General features: G+C 39.6%; 1 long non-coding RNA gene across 1 annotated transcript in view; it reads left to right on the top strand.

The window, feature by feature from the left end:
• Window positions 1-26,430, top strand: part of LOC127030400 (uncharacterized) — a 61,782-nt gene extending 35,352 nt beyond the window's left edge. Inside the window, exons 2-4 of the long non-coding RNA XR_007768384.1 lie at window positions 2,771-2,874; window positions 11,584-11,783; window positions 24,100-26,430. This is a non-coding gene — a long non-coding RNA (uncharacterized LOC127030400). The remainder of the gene's footprint in view (window positions 1-2,770; window positions 2,875-11,583; window positions 11,784-24,099) is intronic.
• Window positions 26,431-27,202: the final 772 nt, after the last annotated feature.

Raw genomic sequence — 27,202 nt, 5'->3', positions numbered from 1 at the left:
ACACCAAATATATGGAGTGGCCTGCTTGCAATTCAGAAATATGTAAGTAGGGAATCCAAGCAACACTAAACTCTGGGAGATTTTGTATTTGTGTAACCCACACACCTTCTGGGTATGGTGCTCTGTCTCTTCTAGTGGCACTGAGACCACTTAGAGATTAATGAGTCTGCTACAGTCTTAGCTAAAGGCCATGTGGCTTTTAGCTCATGCAGTAGAGGCTTATGCATTTAGCTCCACAGGGCCCAGGTTTGATCCTGCCCACCGATGACTGGGGTCTGTTGGTGCTAAATATGCATCCAAATTTTGTAACTTGGTGTCATCAGGACACTGCCTCCTGGGCGCTTCCTCATGGCAGGGCACTGTGCTAAGCTGCACTACCTTACTTTCCCCAACAGAGTTTCCAATCAGCTCTGGTGACTTCTGGATTAGTCATTTGGCTAGGTCATTAAGAATGTTCAATCTCCTCCTTTGAGGTAGCCGGATCCAAAGTCTCAGGCCCTCTGAGGTTATTGTCCCTCTGCCTCTAGGTTCAGCTGTCAGACCCACCCCTTCCCCTGCTGCACTCTCGGCCATGGCTGACTCAACCACCAGTGGCAGATGCCTGAGAAACCCAACCACTCTGGTGTCAGGCCTGCCTTCCCTCCTGGAAGGCTCTGACCAGCCACAGTCTTACTCAGTTCCAAGCTCCAGTCAGGCTTCTCCCCTTAGTGAGAGCAGTTGGGCACATCAGAATTTTTTGAACAAATGGCACCCTAGTTTAACTAACAAAGCTCAAACTCTATTACACCTATTATATTTATAGATTTGTAGATTCCAAGGCCAGAAGGGACCATTGTGATCATCTAGTCTGACCTCCTGTATTACACATACCATAGAACTTCCCCGAACATTAAATGCCATGAGAAAGTCTGTTGAAGATTTCCATTTTCAGTCCTAGTCACCATTTTACTTTTATTACTTCAACAAAGCAGAACTTTTCACTGAACCACCAAGGTGTACACCTGTAAATTGGGTGTGCGATTGCACTGCGAGCTAGTGGTGGGACTATTGAGGGGGTAGTTTGGGGCAGGTCAGTGAGTGGACAACTGAAGGAATTAGCATTCTGGAAGTGGGTTCATGGTGCAGCTGGGATTCACAATCTGTTCTGATCTTAGTGATTCACATCCTGTGAGTATGGAGGAACGAACTTTCAGAAGGGATTTAAATGAGAGAAGGGTGTTGTATATAGTTCACAGCAATAATAGAACAAAAACACTCCTCAACCAAAAACACTGGTCATAATCCTCAAAGGCCTCCCTGCCTCAACCACTCCTGGGGAAAGGACCAACCCCTAGTTTCCTCTCCCCTGTGTACCTTATCCAATCTTGTGATCTTCTGACCCTTTCCAGGCTTCTGCTTTTACCTTAACCCCATTATGGCTGACTGAGACCTGTAACATGTCTCACTTAGCTTTTCCTTATATACTACTTGTTGGTTCCATGCAGTGTAGTTGTAGCCATGTCAGTCCCATTCGATATCTAAAAGGTGGTAGGTCTTTAAGATATTTCAAGTTACTGCTGTAAGCTCCCAAAGAGGAGAAATGGGATGAAGACGAACTAATGGAAGAAATCAAATATTTAAATAACACATCTAACAGACTTAAGGCCTCCTACATGGCATCATGGGAAAGAGTCAATCATGGGGCATAATAAGAATCTAATAGCCAAAGAAGGCCAAATGTAAACACTGTCATCCTTAAAAAAAAGTTCAGAAGAAGCTATACAAATAGCAATGAAGGAAGACAAATATGCTCAGAACACACACCAGAGTCTTCTTGCAGAAGCACACAGCAAGAATTTGGTTTAAGCTTGGGGAATTCAGACACAGCTGAATTTCTCTCAAAAGCCTATAAAACCTTAACACCAGTGTACTCCATAAGTGCAAAAAAAGTAACTTAAGAAAAAATTTGTTAGTCACATTTTTAAAGCCTTACTTATATGAACTTTCCTGTTCCTTTATTGCCAGGTAAAAGGGTAATACACAATATTGCATCAATGCCATTAAACTTAAAGCACAGGGGAAGCTGTTAAAGTAAACAGTAATTGCGGTGATCAAAACAGACTATTGCTGGAGGAAATAAACCAGGATTTTGAATTCCAGCTAGAACCCTTTACTTTTTAAAAGTATTTTGTCAGTTTGAAGTACTTTGTCATTTCTGGAGGCTAGGATGACATTTCATAGTCAAAATTCTATATATTCCTGGTGGGTTTAAGATTTTGTTTTAGTATGATTACAACTATAGAGAACACTACACCTTATGAATGGTCATATTCAAACTAGCTTCTCTAGGCACAGGTTTTTTACTGCCAAGAAAGTGACATTTTGAATGTGTTATGGGCAAGCACGACGTCTAGTGTTGTCTGGCAGCATTTATAATATGTAAAAACAAAAAACATTGCTCAAAAAACAGTTAAGGCTGCAAACCACATATGTATCTATCACATCATTCTCAAAATCTGAGCACTAAAAGAGGGAAATGATGAGTTATAATTTTTTAAACTAAGTTTTCTGATTTGGGAATTTGCCATATTTCTATTTCCTGTTTCTTACATTTTAGTTATACTTTTTTGTAAGTAAATTAAGATTCAGTTTTAAATGTTAATAAACAGAATCAACTCCAGAGTATTAAACTGAAGGAATGAATGATGAATTGGTCAGGTTCATAATAGTACCTGTTAACACTGGTTCAGTGTCAGTTTCCACTGACAAGATGTGTATGTTTATCATTCAGCTTTTGATGAGGCAGTGAAGATTTGCAGAATCAAGACCTAAGATGGGAGCCCTTTTTGAAAGAGACATTAACTTCATTCACTGAAGATACTGAAACAAAAACAGGTATTTCCTAAAATGATTTTAAATATTCACATATATAGAGAACTATATTTTTTTATTAGGGCCCAATTCTGGCACCCCTCACTTCTGTTGAGCAATACTTTACAAATAGTCAACATGAGTCAGAATTGCAAAATTTCACCCTTAGTAAATACATATTTAAACCCCAGGCCTTTATCTTGCAAACATTTACTTAAATTATTTCAGTGGGACTCAGGTTTTGTCTACACAGCAAATTACTGTTTGGCGAGCCAGGGTGTAACTCTTCAGAGCTTCAGCTTGTTGCACAGTAACATCCCGTGTGGATACTGCTACAGTGCAGTGAAAGTCCTACTGTGGGGCTTGGCATACTACTAAATGTAATCGTGCTGTTTGTTTACTTCTACTGGGCCAAGATTTCACCCTGTGGGTATCTGTATTTTAATTTTTTTTAAAAAATATGACTTTTGCATTTTTGTTATAATAAAGCAACAAGTATTTTGACATTTTACCATGACAAACTATCACCCTAAATTATACTCAGTCATTGCAGTTTTCACTAAATAATAGGTGTGGATGAACCCCTGTTCCATGGCAGATGCACAACATTTGCCAAGTCCTCACTCTGTATCCCACACTGCTTTGCTGGCTACCTTTGTATCCTCTACTGCTCCAGCATCATCCTGATTTGATGTCACCTTGCCATTTAAATGCTGGTATGAAATGAGTATCTTTCCTTTGTGATTATGGTTTGTGGGGAGTTTGGATACCAGTTCATAATCCTAGTTGACTGGCATGCCTCATGCATCAGTATGTTCTTGTGTTGAAGTCATTGATTTGAATTTCCCCCGTCAGTTAATTCCAGTTACAACAGGACCAGAAACTCTAATCTAGACAAGGCCTAATCTCTCATTTGGTGTGGAAGAAAGTTTAGTAGACTATTTGCCAATGTCTAAGTGTATGTGGACTGCAATTTGTGAGATTACGTACAGAATAAATCTTATTGTCTAAAGAGATAACAAGGGGGTTGAAGGATAGCAATGAAAGCCATGTTCACTGTCTGTCTTGTTTCATGGGGGCTATCAGTGGATTGTGCCTTCTTCTCCATTGTCTCATCATTTTATGAAGGGCAAATTTTGGAGTTTATAGCCATATGAAAGAGGTGAGTATTAAAGAAGTGATGTGAAGGAGTGTATCAATGAAAAAAGAGAGTGGGTTCCAGGAGTAGGGTATATGTGGTAGGAAGAAATGAAAGGGGACGCTTACACCTGATTGGGTGTAGTAAGGGAGTGTGAGGTGTGTGGGGAATGAAATGCATTGAGAGGTCAGCTGAATGAAGAAGAGTTGAGCCATATTTAAGAATCCACACAGTGTTTTACACATTTTATTTGCTACTGCACATCCAGCTTTACTGTGATGACATAGCAGTGAGGGATTTATTTCTCCTTTTTAAGGGAACATTCATACCTCATATGTACTCATAATTTGTCTCCACCGCAACATACCATCATGTATCTGTCAGTCACTAACCAACAACATTTAAATCAATTTTTCAATCATTCTACATGTTTGTGAGAGTGTTTTCCAAATTACACAGAAGTTTTTTTCTTCCCAGCTTGTGCTCATGGGCAGGGCCAGCTCCAGGGGTTTTGCCGCCCCAAGCAGCCAAAAAAAAAAAAAAAAAAAGCCATGATCGCAATCTGCGGCAATCCAGCGGGAGGTCCTTCACTCCGACCGGGAGTGAGGGACCCTCCGCTGAATTGCTGCCGAATAGCTGGACCTGCCGCCCCTCTCCGAAGTGACCGCCCCAAGCACCTGCTTGCTAAGCTGGTGTCTGGAGCCAGCCCTGCTCATGGGCTACTACTTTGTAGCCAAGTTCAATGTATTTTATATCTGCTTTCAAGTTTTTGCTACATTTCTAATGGCATTTTTTAGTTAATATTTATCCAGCTTCTTCATTTAGATACCGTATAATTATAATGAAGAAGCATCCGTTTGTCACTAATTGCATGTGATACTCAGACACTAGAGCAAAGAGCTGCGTGAATGGCCCTTTCTTTAAAAGCTGTGTTTTGGGCATTTGTTTCAGTCTGCATTACTACTAATGGTCATATTCTTTCTTCATTCCATGCACAGAATTCCCATTAATGTCAACAGAAGTAATCACACGTGGAATGAGAGGAGAATATACCCCCTAAACTTGTTAATACGTGAATGACCACCTAATTATTATGGTTTTACTTAACCTTTGTACTAGATGTGTTAAACATCGTTTTCTATATGCCTTGAGGCAAAAGTAGAATTTGCTAGTTTTCTCATTAGAATTGAATGGGGAAAATGAAGTGTTGCTATTATGATAATTTCAGTTGCTGAGCACAGACAGTTCACTGAGACCTATACAGAACAAAATAGTGATACTAGCCCTACTCGCCAGTAGCTTTAAATCTATAGGGGCTTGATCCTGCAAACTGAAATTAATGGAACTGTCATGAAGGTTTCCTAGATTCTAAGGCCAGAAAGGTTCATTGTGATCATCTAGTCTCATCTCCAGCATAATACAGGCCATAAACCAGAAATTATTTCAGGGAAGTTCTAACCAGAAAAAAAATCCACTCTTGATTTAAACATTGTCAAGTTTGTTGGTGATTTAACTTACCTCTGCTCTGTTGTCGAAAACAAGGGTGGCATCTAGAAAAGAAGTTAAAGCCCACACTGCAAAAGCATCATTAGTTAAGGGACACCTTATGAAGAACATCTTTTGCAAACTGAACATCCTAATGAAGCTGAGGAGATATAATGATTTGGTGGTCAGTATTCTATGGGACTGAAACACTGCCTGTACTTGTCAAGAGTGAAAAGAAGTTGGACACCTTTCAGATGGAACATCTCCAAATGATAAAATCAAATGTTATGAATTCATGTCAAAAGAAGAGATCAGTTTTCTAACTAAACAGGTCCTGCTCCCTCAAACGGTTGCCCAATACCTCTAAGTTGGTACGGTCATCTGCTCTGAATGCCTACCAGCTGTCCTCTGAGAATTATCTTTATCAATGCAAGCAGGATGGAAAAGACCTCTAGCTCCCTGGGAGACCTAAAACACAATAGCTGGATGGCATCAATAGACTCCTATTCCACACAGCCATCCAACCCTATAATATGCCAGGTTTGGCTCAGGACAAAACATTAGGGAGGCATATAACGCATTAAGTAGGCACTACACTAACAGCATGAGAACTAACCTAACTTTGCCAGATTTGTAGGATTGAGTCATAATCTGAACAAAACAATGCACACAGATAATGTTAAAAGGGTGGAATAGAGGTTTTCTTTTAGAGGGTTTGGAAAGCTTCTGGTCACCCTATCTCAAATACATATATTAGACCTGGAAAAAAGTACACAGAAAGACAACCAAAATCATTAGGCGTATGGAATAATTTCCATATGAGGAGAGCTTAGAAAGACTGTGCAGCTTGGAAAAGAGGTGATTACTGGGGGGATATGATAGAGATCTATAAAATCATGAATGGTATGGAGAAAATTGAATAAGGAAGTGTTATTTGCCTCTTCACATAATACATGAACTAGGGGCTACCCAGTGAAATCAATAGGACACACTCTGCATCCGCAGGTTCGGCTAATCGCAGCTCCCACTGGCCATGGTTTGCCGTTCCAGGCCAAAGGGGGCAGCGGGAAGCAGCATGGTCCGAGGGATGTGCTGGCCGCTGCTTCCTGCAGCCCCTATTGGCCTGGAGCTGTGATCCACAGCCAGTGGGAGCTGTGAATGGCCAAACCCATGAACACTGCATGTAAACAAACCGTCTCAGCCCACCAGGGGCTTTTCCTGATGGACTGCGTGCCAAAAGCTACCAATCCCTGTATTAGACAGAGAATGGGAATAGGGGCTAGAGTTCTAGCTCCAACATTGGTACTTACTTGGTGCAACTTGTACAAGTCATTTGAAACTCATATACAGAGGTTTCAGTCTGTAAAATGGGGATAATAATACTACATATATCATTGTTGGTTTTAGTTAATAGCTGTCAAACACTTCAGTAATAAAAGTGCTACAGTAGTAGGTCTTTTCATATAATGTGTGAAAGAGGAGTGGGTAACACATGGTAATGAGAAACTGTTAAACCTGTATGGCTAGTTTACACATCAAGTTATTTTCATTAATAGCATTTTAAAGCTTATGGTAGATTGATTCTAGTCTCAAACTAGTTCACACTTCTTCAACCCTGCAGTGCCAGTCTACATCAATCTTTATTATGACTTCGTCAATTAGTATCACAGCTATGTCAAGATTTTTCATAGATAGTCTTGCCTTTTTATCTGAATTGGTTTTTTTCTTGCTACAAAACTAACGTTAGAGCAAAAATACAGGTGATAGTGAAAAGAAAAGACCAGTTTCATTTCTTCCAGTTCTTAAAAGGTGTAAAATGATAACCTTTTAAAAGTTTGATTTTACCATCAATTTTATCATCCATGTCAAGTGGGTGTGTTACAAGAACTAGTTAGGAGTTTTGAAATATGTGTCAAGCCACACTTCAAATCCACATAGGAATCTTACACTACCTCACTGTAGAGAAATTGCTGACGTGAAGCACAGTGTTCTTAAGATTTATGATTCTATTCCTGCTAGTTAGGAGAGTTCACTGAAGCTCTCAGTAGAATGTGTGTTACTATACTTAAAGGACTACTTTAACATTACACTTTAACCACTTATTTTCAGGAGTTTGTATCTAAAACATAAAAACTGGCTTCAAGTTTGTACCTTGCACCAGGTTTTAAGGCAATAGCTGTGATGGCTAGGCAGCAGATAAGAGGCAGGTTGTTTGGAGAGAAGACTGTACAGGGTTCTGGAATTTTCTAGGCCTAAAGTCACTAGTATTTTTGGATACCTCCATTTCTGAGTGCCCAACTTCCAGAGATCTGATTCAGAGAAGGTAGATACTCAGCACTTTCCAAAAGTCAGGACTCTTCAAGGTGCTTCATATGGTCACCCAAAATCACTAAGGCCCAGATCCTCAAAGGTATTTAGGTATTTCCTTTCAGTGGTGTGGCCAGGACAAATGGCTACAAAGGGAGGGGTAGTAAATAGTCCCAGGAGTTAAAAGGCCTCTCCCTATCCACTGAGGAGAGATAGCCATGGGGAAATTAAGTTCAGCTGAAAAAAGGAGCAGCCAGACCCTGTGCTACCTGGAAGGATTTGCTTTGCCTAAGCCGGTATCTCGAAGGCTGAAAAGGACTGAGTCTGCTGAGGAGAAGCAAGTTCTTTTCTACAGTGAGTGTTAGAGGATCTGGGCCTATGTTGCTTCTGCAAATTTAGACCCTATCTGAAAATGAGCATGCCTAGAAACTTATACAGCTATTAGCCACCATCTTGATAAACACTGTGGATTGAACTGGGGACTTCTGAAGCCGAATTCATGAAATTCTACAGCCTCGGAGAAATGGTTAGGTTCTGGAGCTGAGCGTAGCAGAACCACATCCTCTGTGGATCAGATGCAGAGGGGGACACACATGCACTGACCAGTGGGTTGTATTAGCATTCTTATTTGCAAGCTTGTAACACATTATGTATCCTTCATCACTTGTCCTTTTTACATTGCATTTATTGACATTTTCATAGACATGTTTCATAGTTAAAAGCTAAGCATGTCCACATTTTTGGAGAAGAGCAAACAATGAATCAGAGCTTTTTGAAGGTGCAGGGACTATAGCGCAAACTGCTTCAAATTGATAAATATTACTGAACATTCATGGCAAAGATGTGTTGCTTGACCTGGATACCAGAACACATGCAAAGTTGTAATTAAGGAAACTGCATGGAAACCTATGGCAAAAACAGTTTTATAATAAGGACATAACACAATCCAAGAGCAAGAAACTTGTCTTAAAAGCTAGCATCATTTAATAACTTTACCCAATAGAGAACGCAGATGTATCACCTGCGCTCTTTAACACACACACACACACACACACACACACCTGACCTGCTGCCCACCTCAGCCACTAAGCTCATGTACACTCATGACATCTGCTTAGCAATAACCAGAAGGAACTGTGGTCTTTGTCATCTGACCTTGACACCTCGACCAAATACTTTACAGAGTGGTGACTTAAACTAAATGCACTGATGACAGTGTCATCTTTTTCCATATTGCCAACCAGTTAGCTCATTGACAGCTGTAGATCCTTCTGAACAGTGAGCCAGTTGTTCTTGAACCATACCGTACTTCTTTGGGGATAAAACTTGACCACTCTCTCCTTTCAACACCACATTGAGAAGACATGCTAAAATCCAGTCAAGAGTTGTCCTCCTCTGCAGGCTTGCCAGCAACTCATGGGACACTAGCACTGCAACCTTATGGACATCTACCAATGTCCTATTTATTGCATCTACCAAACACAGTATGGCAGCATTGGGTTCCAGTCATCACTACGGCAATTGGGACTCAGTGATCAACTCTGCCCTTCATATCTTCACTGATGCTACAAAACAACTCCAGTCTCCAGAAGAAAGGATTCTTTCCCCACTTGCCCTCAGTGCTGTCTGAAGCTCCCTCACCCAACTGTGCCTGACAGCAGTCACAGTCCAGGTGACCTTATGCATAGTTGATGTCCTTGTTTTTCCCCAATAAGGTTAATAGCATTTTATTGCACCCAAATTCAGAATCTGCAATTCTTAAGCACCTCTTGGCTGCTCGTCTCATTTCATCAACAAATGATGACAACACAGAGCTCTTTATTCTCTAAGGCCCCAGGCCTTACATGAGAACTCTCAGATAACCTCTCCAGGCTAGGCTGTCTGGAAGGAAAGTAGCACATTGGATAGACATATCAGTAATTCCACTTGACTATCCATCAAGAAAAATTCCCTTTATCCTAAAAACACTTTCAAATCTGGATGTTACCATATAAAAATTGCCATTATCATTTAATATTTATATTTCAGTAGTTTCCAGAAGTCCCCATCAAGACTGGGTCTCCATTTTGCTAGTCACTATACAAAACACAAATGTAGCCACAGCCCATGCCCCCAAAATTTTATCAAAGAAAAAATGGGATTGACTGTATCAGTAGAACAATCTATAGACTGTTTAAATTCTATGGTTGTAATTGAACAAACAGATGAAGCAGGTATATGTATTTATCCACATGATTTAACTAAAGCCATAAAATGTGAATATTATCCAATAAAAAAATTGTTGAAGAAGTGGCAGTTAAGCTCTCAGAAGCAAAAGTGTTCTCACCACTAGATGTAGGACATGCATTTTAGCATGTAAAATTAGATGAGTCAAGCTCCAAGCTAGTGACTTTTAATATACCATTTAGATGTTATAAATTGAAGTGAATGCAATTGGATATACAATTTGACTGCCATTTGCTCTTCTGCTCTTGAGGTATTTCAAAGACCTTATATGTGGTGAGATAGGCAGCCTGGTGTAATGGATAGTGTTCACACTGGGGCATCAAGAAAAATGGGTTCTATACACTCCTTTAGCAGATCAGCGTGGTCAGATAAGTGGCAGTCTGTTGTGTGACCTTAAGCAACTCATGGCCCTACCCTGTGTCCTAGCTTCTCCATCTGAAAGCTAGCGATAATGATCCTTGCCTTACTTCAAAAGCACTATATAAAGCTAAGTGCGCCATCTTCTCTCCCCCGTCCCTGTTTGCTTCACCCTTCATTGCATCTGGTGTTAAACTAAGATTGTCAGCTTTTTGGGGTGGGGACTATCTTTCTGTGCAGTTCCTAGTACGACAGGGCCATGACCTGGTTGCAAACTAAGCGCTATCCTAATATCAATATTTATTGTTACATGGCATTGCTCTTTGATGGGTTCAAAACTGATGCAGTTATAATGCTTGATGTTTATATTTGGGTTAGGGACCCTGAACACAGTGAAGGACATTCTAGGTTTTGCAGAGAGCTGAATTTTAAGATGTCTAGAGTGAGACTAACAGAGTGTCTATATAGAGTACAGAGACAGATAAGATAGGAAATATATTAAATGCACCTCTACAATGTGTAGCAAGTGGACAGTGATTTATGGAGATAGATTTGGGATGAATTTTGCCAAAAAGCTTAACAGCCAATAAGCCCTTAAGGTAATTGACAGAAAAGAACATTCCCTGGCCTTGGGAAGAACAGTTTTTGAGCAGGTAAAACACAGGGGTCACCAAGCAACTAGTTTTAAAATTTTAGGATTTAGCCAGTCAGTTGTATTACAGACAGATATATTTTACAAAGGAACATGTACTTCCTTACTGTTATTCAGGAAAAGCTGCTAACTGCATTTGCTTTAAGCTTCCTAAAGAAAAAGTCAGAAATAAAACTACACCCAGATTGAAAAGGAGAAGCTAGTGCTCAGAGCTGGGTGAGAAACACAATTCTGAGATTTTAAAAAGTGCCCCGTTTTGCTTTGGGATGAACCTGAAAGCTGTCAATATTTTTCATGATAAACAAAGAGTGCCACCCACTACCGAATAACCAGTAGCCCAGGCACTCACCTGGGATGTAGGAGACATTGCAGCACCAGGTTCAAGTCCCTGATCCGCCTGATTCAAAGCAGGTACTCAAACCTGAGTCTCCTGCATCCTAGGTGGGTGCCTAGGATGCAGGGCTATAAAGTCAGCACTGCTCCTTCTGGCACAATGAATATTAAATTACTGATATGAAGTGGAACGGCTCCAACAGAAGCACATACTCTCTTCTCTCTCTCACTGCAGAAATTCCACCCTGGACACGAGAAGTCTTCCAGAAAAAGTTTAACCAGAACTGTCCCTTTTGAGCAAGAGAAAAGGAAGTAAAAACCATGAAGGCTACAGTAGGTGTTGGTAGTTTTTCTGCTCAAGCTCTAGGAGACCAGCCTAACCAGAGGCTTTGCCGAGTGGACTTCAAGTTGAGACCTCTGAACCAGGGCTCTGAGGTGAGAACCTTATGAACTTTTATTGTGATTACTCCTTGCTTGAAACCTTATTAAAAAGGGACATCCCTTGCAGAGAAGAAAATAGATCGGCACTGCCTGAAAGTGACCATAAGTGTGTCACTCAGAATTAGCAGAATTTCAAACTGAAACACAAACACCTCCTTTGGCAGCCAGGGACATGAACTGTTTAAATGGAAGGCTGAAAGAAAGACTACATCTGGTCACCAATCGGAGACCACACTGGTAGTTTAGGGATTAAATTAGCAAACGAAAAACATTTTGCTGTTTTACTTCTAACACTATCTTTGAAAAATGAAGGCAATTATATAATTTGCCTGAATCTGTTCCACAGCCCAGGCGGTAGCTCTGTAGTTTGCACAGGCTTCAGTGGGCATCAATCAGTGAAATTCTTACATACGGCATTTAAAAGTGTATCTTATGAGTCTGACCAAACTATGAAAGCAAATAAAATCGGATTCCAAGCAGGAAATCCATTATTATTTTATCTGGGGGTATTTAGATATCAGTCTTTACCCAGCAGCTGATTTTATAAAACTCGTGTTCAATACCTGGGCACAGAAGAGTACAGTCTCCAAAGGTTTAATTCTCCTAAGTGATTAATTAGTCTGGAAATCTAGACAATGTCAGTATTTCAAGGGTTAAGGGCTCCCTCACTGCCAGTCCTCCACTATACCTGCTGTGCTGGTGTTGCCCATTACTACTCCATTGGAAGCAGTGAAGTTGTTATGTCCAGCAGCATAACAGGTGCCTTCACTCTGGAATATTTGCAAGTCATAAACAGGTTAACTCAAAACTGAAGGTTTAAGTGAGACTGTAAAGTTATTTGAACTCAACTGTCTGGGGTTTATTAAGACAATGACTGGTGTAAAAGACCCCTACATTAGTAGGTTCAAGATGTTACATAAAGATCTGCATACATTGCTAAGCAAAGAAGAATAAAAATCTTGTTTTAAAAATTAGATTTAGAACATGATTTCCTAATGATTGCAACAGTACCATGCACTCTAAAGACCTCATCACATGATGCCTGATAAGACACAAGGCTGCAAATGGCAAATATAGTTGTTTTTCCAATAATACCCACTTTGGTTGCTCAAACGATATTTTATGTTTACCAAGAGAAATACAGTATTTTAAAATACACACCTTCCTCAATTTTCTCTTGCACCAAGCAATGCAGGGACACATACAAGTTACTCTGAACTTTAAAAATGATCAGCACTTCATTTGATTACAGTCACAAGCAGCTTCTCTGACATCAGGTGCACGTTAGGCATCTCAGAAAAGCTTACCTGCCTTATAGTGGAGCTATTGCCGGCAATAGATTTCCTTTCAGAAGACAAAGAGTTAGGCCATTGAGATGAGAGAAGAGGGAGGCAGGCAGAGAGAAGTATTTTCTCCCTTCTTGTCTTTAGCAAAGGATTAGCCTAGCAGCACAAGTGTGATCTGACAAGTGCAGTTAAACAACAAATGTAGAAGTACAGAAAATGCCACTTGCTTGGTGATTTTGCTGATAACATAGCACATTTCTATCAATAGTAGAAAACAGATGCCAAGTAAAAAACAAGCTGCTGTCATACAGAAATCTTACAGAAAAGAGACAAATGGAGTCAGCCTCCGAGCCTAATGGTAATTGTTTGTGTTGTCATGTTGGAGACTCAAGTGTAATTCTTGTGCTTGCACAGGGGTCAGGGAGGGTATCAGTCTTGTTTTGCATCAACCAATCCTTCTACTCAAAACAGTGGGTGGAGAGACAAAAATCTCACTTGCTCTGATGGAGATATTGCAGCAGAAGATGAGCTGAAAGGTTCTGAAGAGACTTCATCAGTTTGTCTTCAGGTCCTGGCTGAAGCTAGCAGCAAGGCAAAATAAAAAGAAAGAAAAATACGAAGGGGGAAAAATTAATTGAGTTATTTGAATTGCAAATAGGGCTTGATTTCAGTTCAGTTGTTATCTGGCCAGTTTGTTCATCCCCATGTGTAAGGGGACTTAAATATAACAAATGCACGTATTTCAAAGCAAAAAATAGCTGGAAACTGATTTCTCTCTGCTTGACAGAAAGCTTGGTCAGAGTTTTGTGTTTCCCCTGCTAAATCTAATCTCATCCAGTATCTCCAACTCTACAACTCTATGAAATCTGACTTGGCTGGTGAAGTTGCATGAGTTATTCAATGTCTATATGACATTTTGGAGTGGACAATGGCTAGCTGGCAGCACAGGTTTGTCATCGTGGAGTTTGTTGGATCCTGGGTATCCAGAAGATAGAAGCTACAGGCAAGGACATAGAGATAGGGCACCTGGCAGGCCCTTTTCCAAGACCTTGAATCTGTTAACCTCATTGGTCTTCCAGAATCCATTAAAGCCTACACAATTTTCATAGACATTTGAGGTGAAAGTGGTTGAGGGTATGGTGGAATTTTGGTATAGATTTCTCGCTTGGAAATGGGGGCCCATTAAGCATTGATATTTTTTAGACTTTCTAGTGAACTCTTTTAAGTAATGTGAAGTGCCTATAGCCTGGCATAGGCTCTGGGGGACTTAAACCAGAATAAACTAAGCTATGCAAATACAAGTGCTGGCAGACACATTTGATATATAGTTTTAAGGCCAGAATCTGCAATCAGATGCTTCTCTCTCATCACTAAGGCTTGCAAGATTGGACCCTTAGCTTGCTTGGGGTAGCATCAGGCCTTTATCACTGCACTGCTACATATGTCCAATGAAACTACACATTACATAATCGACATCATATAGTGTGCAATAACAGGCCCATCTTGGGAAATTATGGTTTTATACACTGCAGACAAGGTTTGAGGAAGCAGCGTGTGTACAAGTTTAAAATTGTTAGACAGTTAAATGTAATGCACATAGCTGCCTGCTATGTTTTAGGTGTAAGTGATGTAGCATCGCCTGTTTCAGGATAAACATGGTGCTCTGAACTAAGGTCTTGACAAGTAAAATGTCTTTAGCTCAGTGACCCCACAATATTACAGGATTCTGTAGGTTAATAATGATTATATACTAAAGCTCATGTCAACTGCAGAATTTGAGTTCTAATCAGATATCAACATGTCCTTAGGAGCAATACATATCTGATAATGGAAGACACTTACTATTTGCAGTGCTGCTAGTTCTGACAAATACACAGAAAGGCAGAAAAAGTGACAGCGATGTAATACCATATCTGTTTGCAGAGAAAAAATGATCACTTCATTTTTAGTTCACGGACTCCTGTATTCACAGCAAGACTATACAGAGTCTTAAAACAAACTAGAGTTAAAGAAATCTAATTTGTACTAATTTACCTGTCTTAGTGATAAAAGTATATCAGAAATAATGTAATCTGCAGAATTATTTGGAATTTCAACTCTTAGTATGACTTTATATAGTCCCTACCTCAATGCGATGCCAATTTAGCGTGGCAGTGTAGGCAAGCCCATAGACACTGTTATAATAAGGAATCCATAAAAATGAAAATCTAATAATGACCACCAGTGTACACAACACTGGTTATGGCTGCTTACTTTGTAAACATATACTTTGATTTTATTTTAATATACTTATTATTAGTCAGCATTATTAGTATTCAAGGGCATACAAGTTTTTACTAATACCTCCACTCATATAAATTGAAGTCTTGATGTCTACAAATGACCTAATGGTCTTGCTGAGTTACTGGCATGCTATGCTGTGTCTGTCTTGCTTAGTTTATCAGGTCTTGTTTAATCAAATTTTTAAGATGCTTAACAGAACACAAAGATGGTTACCAATCTTTTTTTTTTTAAATACATGTTATGATGTTTAGGTGCATTATGTCAAAACCAAATTTGACCGAGGAGGTTTGGTGGAGGCAGCTCGATATCCATCCATTTAAAAAGAGATTTAGAACACAATGTATATTAATATTGAACCAGAAAACTCGCATAAAAGTCAGACCCTTAACCATTGCCTACATAATTGGAGGTAATAGAGAGACTAACTTAGACCAGATCAATACTATTCTACAAAGAAAAAAATTCAATGACTGAAACACAAATATAACTAGTCAAGGGCATGGCATCTCTCTATTTAAATATTAAGAGTATCACTCCAAAACTAAGCATTAAAGAGGTTGGATAATAAATGATTGACCTGAGCTGTTGTAGCCAATACTGCAGAAAGGAAACAACTTATCTGATCTAATTAGTGTTCCTGTACATACTTCTAAAATTCAGATACAAGCTGTTCAATTACCATCAAGCGCTAGACCAATAATCCTCTGAAGACAAATGTAAAGTATATGTATTGCTTTTAGAAGTGACATAAAATTGCACATGCAGGGTATGCTTTCACTGCAGAGTTAACTCGGGCTCTTTTCTGAGTTTTATCCCAAACCTCCCCTTCCCTCCTCTGCCGTCCACACAAATGGAGTTATTCTTGAAATGGGGCAGAGGAACTGCAGAGCTGGAACAGACCCTGCAAACAGAGAGACTAGAGCAACTGGAACAGAACCCAGCACTGGAGCAGACCACACAGGCAGGGGGACTGGAGGACATCCTTTGCTTGGAGCTGACTGGCCTGTTAGGGGAAGGGCTGGTCAGCGGTCCCTAGTCTGTGCCCGCTACCCCTCCCCCATCCAACTTTTTTGAATTTTTTAAAATAAAATATGGAGTATTTACCATTGTCTTGGTGAACTGGTGACCTGGGATGCAGCTGCTTCTGAGCAGTCAAATGGAGAGATGTATTAAAAGGCAAACCAAGAAGACAGCTGCAACTTGTGGCCTTGTTGTGACAAAAAGTTTGGACAAAAAGATATGTTCTTTCATTGTCTTTGCAGGGCTATGACCTCTGCTGGACCAAGATAACCACCCAGGCCTCTTGAGGAGATGATCTTGAATTAAGAAGGTCAGGGACATGCAGAAGGACTTTGGCCACAGGTCAGACCAGCACCTAGAAGTGCAGATGGAAATGCTGTAGCAGACCAGGAACAGAATGGTGTCTGAGTACTTTGAGCACAACAGGGTGAAGAGAGAGCAGGACCAACAGTAACAAAGGGAACTGTTCAAGTAGCTGTTAAGCCTGATGGCCAGCCTCCAGCATGGATTGCCTTGGTCCAGTTATCAACAATTGGCTCTCCTCCCTGCTACCATGTTGTGGAGCCAATGGACAGTTCCAGAGTAGGGTGGGGAATGAGCCAACTGCTGTATTTCTGGAAAGGACGTGTGCATGGGCAGTTGTACCTTGTTCACTCTACCCCAGTGCAACAAGAGTGAGGCAGGAAGTTTAAACTAAAGCTTTTATTAGACTCTCATATTAGTAATAGTACCACCATAGCACCTAAAAGCCCTAGTCACAGACTGGGACCCCATTGTGTTAGGTGCTGTACAATCATAACAAAAAGATGATCCCAACCTCAAAGAACTCACAATAGAAGTAACAAATAGACAGACATGTATAGTACAGGAAAATCACATTTTCCTGTGCAAAGCAAAGATGTGGACACACAGGGCGTCCCTTACCTCCCTTACTCTCCTGGACAAGCTCTCGTTAGAGGCACACTTTCTGATTGCCTGTATTGAGCCTGTAAAGCAGCACTGTATTCAGCCGTCTGACAAAAGCTCTCCCCCTTACCTTTGCATATGTTGTGCACTGTGCAGCACCCCCTAACAACACCAAGGGCGTTGAGCACACAGGCATCCAAATGCATTTTTAGGTAGTGTCATCTTGCCTTCAATCTGATAAATGCACATTCCACCACCATTCTACAACTGCTCAGTGTTTAATTAAACCTTCTTCTGCCAGGTGCTCTTAAATCAGGGTACAACTTCATGATCCAGGGCAGTCGAGGATAGGCAGGTCCTTTAAATTAACAGTGGGCACAGACACCTGTTGATATCCATATTATTGGGAAGGAACCAAGTCCCTTCTTGTCCAAATAAACAAACAAACCAGATCTCCAGAATGCCCCGGCATCATGCATGCTGCTGGAGAATCCCAGGATTAATGAACCTGCCTCTGTGGTTAATCATAATGAGTAGTATCCTCTCTGGGTGCACGTGAATATGTCAGCATGTGTGAGGACAGACAATGGCCACGTATGTTTGGCAATTCCATTCTCTCAAAACCCGCTATTATTTTGGGGACATTAGCAATGTTCACCACCTGTGAGTAAGTCACAGCAGTACTTACCTCACAGACCTCTACCACCACAGCAACACTTGACTTGCCATCACTAAACTGGTTAGCTATGGACCTGTAGCAGTCTGGGATAGCCATGTTCCAGATGGCAATAGCAATCCACTTCTGGACTGATCTGGCCTCCCTCTGCATGTCCTCGTGCTGGAGAGTCAGGGCAAGCTCCTTACACACCTCCATGTAGGTTTGCTTGCTAAGGTGGAAGACCTACTGCTGGTCATCCCAGGTCTGCATGATGTAGTGCCCCTACTCTGTGCCTGTGCCTGCTCCAGAAATACTGGTCAGCATACAGGGAGAATCCACAGCTATCAAAACCTGCATCAACTGTCTCCACTTCACCATGCCTGCATGATCTCTTCACCCAGGCACACTGCTGCCTTCTCAAAGTGACTAATCACTCCAAAAATGCCCTCCACTACATCTCATGCCCTCTACCGCTTGTTGCAGAAATGGGTGTTGCATTAACAGTCTCAGCCATTGGAACAAGTCGTAGTCCTGAGCTAGAGCCATGCCTTAGGACCAGCTGGAACAGATGTTAGGAGCATGCAGAGCTGCAAGTGCTCTAGTTGTTGCAGCCCAGTTATTGTTCCATAATAGCCATCCCCGAAGTGAAATTTCCATGTATAATATATTATGAAATAGCAAATTACACTGAGTGCACAAACACATTAAATACTTTTCTGATTATTTTCTGTACTCCTAATGGCTCTAAGGCAAAGTTATTTGTGATACTATCATTTTACTAATTACAGCAGCCACATAATTACTAAGATGACTGTTTCCTCTGAATAGCCATAACTGGAAGAGAAATGGTTGCACTTCAAAAAAAATCCTAAACTGTTCAGAAGCGTGGGGAAGGAATTTGCTCTAAAATGGAAAGGCACTGTGGAAACATACAAGGTCATGAATCCTATATGAGATACTGTAAACAAACCAGTAAGAAAACATATTGACTGTCCAAGTCAAAAAAGGAACACCCACCAGTTGAATTTATTTAGATATTCATCTGAAATCAATATCTGCAGAAATACTAAAGGAATCTAGTTTAATGGAAAAGGAATACAAAAAATAGATACGCAAGAGAGACGTAGTTGAATTTTCACAAAACAGAGCAGCCTAGACCAAATAGATGTCACACGACTCTAAGTGGTATAATCAAGATCCTCACTGCAACCACGGAGAGAACATCTCTCTCGAGAGGTGAATGGATCCACAGGAAAAGAATGCTTGTTTGTTTTGAATTTGTGTATTTTTTTCTTCCGTTTGAAGCCACAGAAGCATGTATGTATGACAACAAAGATTTCACATGAAAGCATATGGAAATCTAGCACAAACAATTTTCAGATAAATTGGATCTTTAATATCACTTACTGTAGTACAACATTAATTTCTCTTGTAACATTTACATGAAGAATTTGGCATTTAACAGCTATATGCTACACATTAACAACTCCAACTAAACACTTTATCAACCGGATATATTTGTTTTTGATAAACCTTTAACGTTTGCAGTCTCAAGTTTAGAAGTGTGTTCTAATAGTTAGACCAGGTGATTGGGAGCCAGGACTCCTGGGTTCTATTCTGGCCCTGTTCGACTTCCCTTGGAAGACTTCACTGCTTGGACTTCTCCCCCACCCCCAATATTCAGCCTATTTTCTTTTAGAAAATATTGTACAAAAGTGAGTATTATAACTGGAGCACCGGAGACCAATTCCTTTCCTTCCTGGAGTAGTCACCCTTCAAATATTTGGAAGAAAGCTTCTTTATTTGAAGCCTAATCCTGCATTCCTTGTGCTCTCAGATCTCTTAATGAAGTCAATGAGAGTTTTCGATGTATAATAAAGGCATGACTGGGCTGTTGGCCCTACCTGTTTAGCCAAACAATTAAGGAATCACAAAAGTTCAAAAGACACAAGAAAGTGTCATCATCAGAAATGTAAGTGAACCACAGTACCTGTAAGAAACTAATTACAAGTTTAATAAATCCACATACAGATTAATTAATTCCATTAGAACTCTGGAAGCAGGAGAAACAGCTTTTCATTTAGTGGAGAAATGCTTTGAGACTACCAAGTGAGTCAGACTGATACTCACATTTAGAAAATTACCTGGCAAAAATAGAAATACAAATTATAACTTAAAAATAGCTGTTAAGGTTATTAAAGGAGAGGCTGAAAGAGAAGATCCTTGCAGGAATTAAGAACAAACATTGCTTTTCATTTTTAAAAACTATTTAGGAAGTTTTAATAAGTTGACAAATCCTTGACATGTAAATATCAAACAAAACAAACATCCAACAGTTAGGTTTTTTGTTTGAAGAGACATTAGACACTAATACAGTCATTAGATCTTTCTATTTAACAGGGTGTTACTATATTACAGAGTGAGCCTCATTGCACCACCTATGTTGTTTCTAGTGATTTTATTCAATTGAGTGAAATCTCTATATATACAGACCAGGTATGTCTATCAAATGTAAATATTTTTAAAAAGTTGGACAGGTGTTCTGTGTTTTTTTGTGGGTGAATATACTTTGAGTACTGAATAATAAGTAACCAAATGCCTAAGTATCTGTCCTGTCTATTTTGCTTGGTACATAAATGGTGTGTTATTTTTCCATAACTGCAACCTTCCATATTTTTGGAGCACCTGAATGTTTTGCTACACATCAGTACCCACCTAGGATTTCATAATTGTTGCCATTCTGTACAATGGCCATTCAGAAGTTCTGCGTGGTACTGGGGAACTAGTCAGAATTTCATTCTCTAAAATATTCTAGGCTCTTATCTCTTGACCTAAAGGAGATGTTAAGTCAAAACTGCATCAACTGTTAGGGCCTATGGCATACAGTTTTTCTTCAGATTATGTACAGTAGGTGGCAGTAGTATACATAAACACAAGCCAGTTCATTACAATAAATTGAAAATGTGTCAGATCATAATCTGCACAATCAGCCTAGAGTACCATGTGTCATTTTATCACATATTACAAGTGCTGATATTATCCTTTGCAGTTGTCAATATTTTTATTTTAAAAAATGAATCTGTACACACAGATAACATCATTCTATTATATTTATACAAAATTCCTTCAACTACAACATAGCTACACAAGCAATAGATACCGGTAACACTTTTTAGAGAAATCCACAGTCCTGTACTGGCAGAAGAAATGACAAGATGACCTAACATGAGAAAGAGCTTTCACATTTCTCAGCTGCTATAATTTAAAGTAATGTAGGGAAAAAAAGCCCTTTTCTGACCACTGTATGTCTTTTCAAAGCAGGCCTGGTATTTTGTGATGTAGCAATTGAGTAGGATATATTTATCTAGCCCAAGCTAACATATCTCTGCAGAGTATATTTGGAACGTGCTAAAACTGTTGGGATCAATAAGCTAATAAATTAATGAGCCACATTTGTTTTAAAAGAGGCTGCTAATGACATATTTCACCATTTCAACAATCCATATTAATGGAATTGTTAACCAATCACTGATTTTTTTTCATCCCAACTATATTATAAACAGGCCAATTTGCTAATTTGTGAGCCAGATGTATGTTACATAATTCCAACTTCAGCATAACAGCTAAAGAAACATTACTATATTTTACTTTGTGTACTACGTTTCACCTTCATTTTTAACTGCCCGTCCCTAGTAACTAATGATAGTATCAGCTAAACCAGTGGTTCTCAAACTTTTCTAGTGGTGACCCCTTTCACACAGCAAGCCTTGGAGGGTGACCCCCCCCCCTTATAAATTAAAAACACTTTAAAAATATTTAAACACTATTATAAATGCTGGAGGTGAAGCGGGGTTTTGGGTGGAGGCTAACAGCTTGCTACCCCTCAGGTAATAATCTTGTGACCCCCTGAGGGGTCACGACCCCCAGTTTGAGAACCCCTGAGCTAAACAATGGCTCTTTACATATATACAATTATTGCTTAATTTTAGACATCTGAAAAACAGAATAGAAAAGCCATAGACAACAGTCAAAATTCAGTCTACCTCTTTTTTGGTCATTATTTAATAATGAAACCACTAAGTTTAAACAAACTTCTACACCAAAGGGAATGATTTTTGCAAAGGGCATCATCAGCTCAGCCTCCAATGTTGGGCATAATTTTGCATCCACGTACAATTGGAATTGAAGTTGAGGCTGGCACATAGTGATATTTATAGAACAAAGTATAGTACCTAATTGCACCAGCTGACTAGGCAGAGTAGTTACATGTGCCTAGTTACATGTGTACATTCTATCAGTAATACAGGAGCTACAAATCAGGCCTATTACCTTACTTCAGGTATGGATCTTTCCCCAGAGATGTGCAGTTTTGAAGTTATTTGAAATCCGTTTCAAATGTGCAGTGCAGTGGATAGAGGTGCAAGCTGATAATGAAATATGAAGTCACTCACTGTCTTGACTCTTGCCTAGGTTGTTAGTGGCAAAAATTTGACCATCTGATGATAATTTGGTTCCCTATTTCAAATGCCTGGTGAAGTGTCCCTCTCACAAAAAATCATCACTGCAATTGGCAGCACTGGCAGCTGAGACTACTAGGAAAGAGGCCAGTGAATGAATACTTCAGAGAGACTCAAATAGTGTCAGGGAGACTCAAATAGCTGCCTTCACTTTGAACAGGTCCCACCAGCACAAGGATAAGACACATTGCTTTGCACTGCAGCTGCCCTTGCTATAGGTATTCTATAGATAGAGATAGGACTATATTTTCCTGGATTATTATGGTGTTATTTCTGCAAAGCTAATATTTAAGTGCTCCATATTTTGAGGTCTGGGTATTTTTGCCAGAAGTCTATTGTTTAAAGTTCCTCATGTTGCTTCATTTATATTTAGATCAAAAGATCTGCTGTTTTCTTCATCCAGACACTAGTGTGTCTCTATCAAAGACCTTTGCTTCCTGGTGTAGTAGGTATTAAAGAGGGGAGGAACAGTACTTTAACTCAGCAGGTGCCGAGGGCACTATACAGGGAGCAATGAATAAACAAAGAGTTAGACGTCTTTTGTCAGCCTAAAATACTCCCTGGGACTGTGTTTGATAAAATAATAATAATTATAGTGATGGCTGAGGCTTGCCATTGAAAACCTGCAATTTTAAACAACTGTGGCTCCCAAACTATGACAGCTACCAGTATGTATATATATAAAAAAGTAGTTTTATTTCCTAGACTCTGTGTTTCTGTAAAATGTATGGGTCAAATTCATTCCTGGGGTAATTGCATTGACTCCAAAGGCCCCTTGATTTTAAGTTTGGTCGCTCAAAGGATATAAGGCTGCATGAATTGCTTTTAGTATGTTTAGAAATGTATTAAAGGTTTGTTTAAAAATAAAAATCTATTAGTTAAAAAGCAATTAAAGTGTAAAGTATCCGAACATGATATTTTGATCAGAGTTAAGGAGAAAGGTATGTAGTTGGTAAACACAATTGACTTGTCAAATATCCTGTCTTTTTGGCACTGTTGCATAGGAAAACTATCTGCAGCGTACCAAGTTTCAAACATGCTATAGAGTATATTACATAAGGGAGAAACCACAACTCGTAGGCACACTGAGTCAAAGTGAGAACGAGGTAGCCATGACAGCAAGGGACAAAGTGATTGATAATGTAACAAAACCTAAAATATAAGGTTTTCATACCTGAAATGTGTGCTGAGATGCGGGCAGACAATTATATCCTGTCTATTACAGCCATCAATTTCTGGCTTTTTTACTTTACAGCTCTAATGTAATATATAATTATACACAGTAAGTGGATGTCAGGGATTAAAACTTGGGAGTTTCTGGCTCTCATTTTGATGCTCATGTTACTAGAGGCATTTGAAAAGTTTTCAAAAGCACCTAAGTGACTTAGGTACCTAAGATGTTTTCTAAAGTGAATTAGGAACTGATGAGCATAAATCTCATTGAGAGTCAATGGTTCAATACTTATGTCACTTTAGAAAATGGAACTCAGGCTCCTTACTCCAGAAATTTTTTCCCATTGCCTCTAAAAGATAATAACAAGTCATTATTACACCGTGACTGTGGGGTTTTATCTTCATATCTGTGCAACCAAAGAAATTATTTTAATTAGAGAGGTTATTTTACTTTGTGTTTGGTACAGGTGCAACCGCTGCTGGAATTCTGTATTCAGTTCTGGTGTCCACAATTCAAGAGGAGTGCTGAGAAACTGGAGAGGGTTCAGAGAAGAAGCACGAGAATGATTAAAGGATTAAAAACTTGCCTTATAGTGACAAACTCACGGAGCTCAATCTATTTAGCTTAACGAAGAGAAGCTTTAAAGGTGACTTGATTACAGTCTGTAAGGATCCACACAGGGATCGAATATTTGATAATAGGCTCTTTAGTCTAGCAGAGAAAGGTAGAACATGATCCAATGGCTGGAAGTAGAAGCTAGACAAATTCAGACTGGAAATAAGATGCACATTTTTAACAGTGAGAGTAATTAACCACTGCAACAATTTACCAACGATCATGGCGGATTCTCCATCACTGACCATTTTAAAATCAAGATTGGATGTTTTCCTGAAAGCCGTGTTCTAGAAATTATTTTGGGGAAGTTCTATGGCCTGTGTTATACAGAAGTTCAGATTATATGAGCACAATGGTACCTTCTGGCCTTGGAATTTATGAATTTAATTCATCTTGTGCTTATTAGCTCAAAGAATCCAAGCAAATAACCACTGCGAAATAACTTATATAATTCTAGAACTTGGGAGGTCCCATGAAGGGGGGGGTGGGCCTTAGTTGAGACTTCTCCAGAGTCTCAGAAAGTTTGCTCACTGGAAATTGAGGGCCAGTAAATCTGCTGGTGTAAATGGGTGCAGTTTCTTTGATTTTCATGTGTCTCTCTGAAATGTGCACACTGAGCTGCACACATCTGAGAGAAACACGGGATAGAAGCCAATGGGTGAAAGTCCTCAGACAGGAAAAAAGGACTAGAGCTAGTTGGGAATCTTTTGACTAATATTTTTTTTCCTCCCCATTTAAAAATGCTAATTCCTCAAAACTGAAACTGTCTATGAAACAGGGTTGGGTTCAGTGAATTTCATGCTGCAAAAAAAAATGTTGAGAAAAAATGTTTACAATTGAACAAAAAAACAAACATGTTAACTCTTTCTAAATGAAAAGTTCCAGGTTTGAGATTCTAAACGACTTTTCATTTCAAAAAGTAAGCTAATTAGACTGAAAAAAGTAAGGAGAAAAGGTCAAAATTGAAACAAAATGTTTTACTCGACCTAAAAACAACAGTTTTTTGGTTTGTATATATTTTCATCCCAATTGGGGAGACAGTGGGGGAAGGGAGGAAAGAGAATTTAACTCTCAGATACTTGTGGGATGGGAAAACCGTTTCCCTCCCAGCTCTAAGTAGGGCAGCACTGGCCTATGTGAGTGAACATGGTGGTGCCACTGCTTATAAAACAGGGCTTCCTTAGTTTTCACTTGGCTATTCAGCATGGCTCATCATGTAAAAACAGTACAGGTTAGTGTAGAAACTTGTTATAAGCTAAGAACTGACCCACACTAACGTCAAGACCTTCTCAACCTACAGTGCTTGTCTCATCAGCTTTCCCTTTGTAGCCCCATCTTTTTACGCCGCCTTTTCACATCTTTTGGACTTCTCCCTCCTTGCTGTGTAAAGTCAATTTAGACTGAAAGCTTGTCAGGGCAGGATCTGCCCCTCTTTAATTATCTGTAAATAGAGCTGATTGGGAATCTTTCACTGGAAATGATTTTCTGACTGAAAAAGCAGTTTCTGCAACATTGAAATTTTCCATGGAGAGAACCTCAATATTTGCGATGTGTTTGACATTTTTCATTGGGGAATCTTGAATTGAGATGTTTAATGTATGTCAGAATATTGCATCTTGTTGAACTAACATGAAACATTTCATTTGAATTAGTTCAATAAAACACTACACTTTATTTCCCAATCAATGCATTACCGTATGGGAGTTAGAGTGTAGGCTCCCATTCTCTCCTATGAGACGAACTCTCTGCAGGACTATATCTTACATAATACTATGCAGATTTCCTCTGACCAAGCTCTGTGTGGTGCATTATGGAGGTCATGTGATTCTGTGTGCATCATGGGATGTTTAGTCCAGCCAGGAAGCCTGGACCATAGTGGAGAAAGAAGGGCATCAGACTGCAAAACTACAACTTCTGTGAGGCAATAGAAAAATATAGTTTAATGTTGAGCGTACTCAAACCAAAATGAAATGTACTGATTTCAGGAATGTCAAAACATTTCAGTCAAAAATGGTGAAGAAAAACATTTAGACATTTCTGAAATTGAAACTCTGCAGATATTCTGTATTATGAAAAAAATCTCATTTTTTTATTCCAATTTGGGACAAAAACAAATGTTGAACTGTTGGAACTTTCCAATGGATGGAAATTCTGAATTGCACTCCACTTTATCTGTAAAGCATCATGCATACCTACAGTACTGTATTAATACTAAGTATAAATAATTTACTACTTCATCCTGTTTGCAAGTGCCTCTTTTCTATAGTTGTTTTCTAGTCTACAGGTATAATTTGGGTTTTCTTTCTAATTATTCTATATTGACTTCATCTATCACATTGCTTAGTACAGTGACAATTTGTTCTAAACTATTTGACCAAACAGAATTTTAGCCATTTTGAAATACAACAGAGTGGAAATAAACTCTTTCACCATTAAAAAGAAGTTCTTCTGACTCACCCTGCTTCCACTCCCAAACAAAAAACCCCCAAACTCACACCAAACAGCTCTAGTACTGAAGCAGCTGGGAATGGAAAGCTGAAATCTGGACTGGAAATCAACCCTCAGTGAGGAGAAATGCCTTTGAATGCTAGGATGCACATGGTTTGCTTGTCCAAAGCAGGACCTGACCAGAGTAATACTCTGCGCACACACAATTAATTTGCACAGACTTGCATTGCTAAACCCTTATTGAGATCCACAGTTAGAAGGGTAGGATCAGGGGGCTCTGATCAAGCAAGGTACGTGAACAACTGCCTAAATTTAAGCACAAGTAGTCCCACTGATCTTAAGAGCCTGTGCCAGTTTTCACTTTGTTGTGAAATCCTTTTACAATTGATTGGGGGGACATGCATTGTCCCCTAGGTATTTCCCTTGCCTGATGTTTTCCATGTGTGGATCTCCAACTCCATGGGAAAGTGTGATGGAAAGGTGCTACAGTGCTATATGTCCCCCTT

This window comes from Gopherus flavomarginatus, chromosome 10, assembly GCF_025201925.1.
Source record: "Gopherus flavomarginatus isolate rGopFla2 chromosome 10, rGopFla2.mat.asm, whole genome shotgun sequence".
Classification (NCBI taxonomy): Eukaryota; Metazoa; Chordata; order Testudines; family Testudinidae; genus Gopherus; species Gopherus flavomarginatus.
The sequence above is the reverse complement of the archived record's forward strand: the minus strand, read 5'-3'. Positions and strand labels throughout refer to the sequence as shown.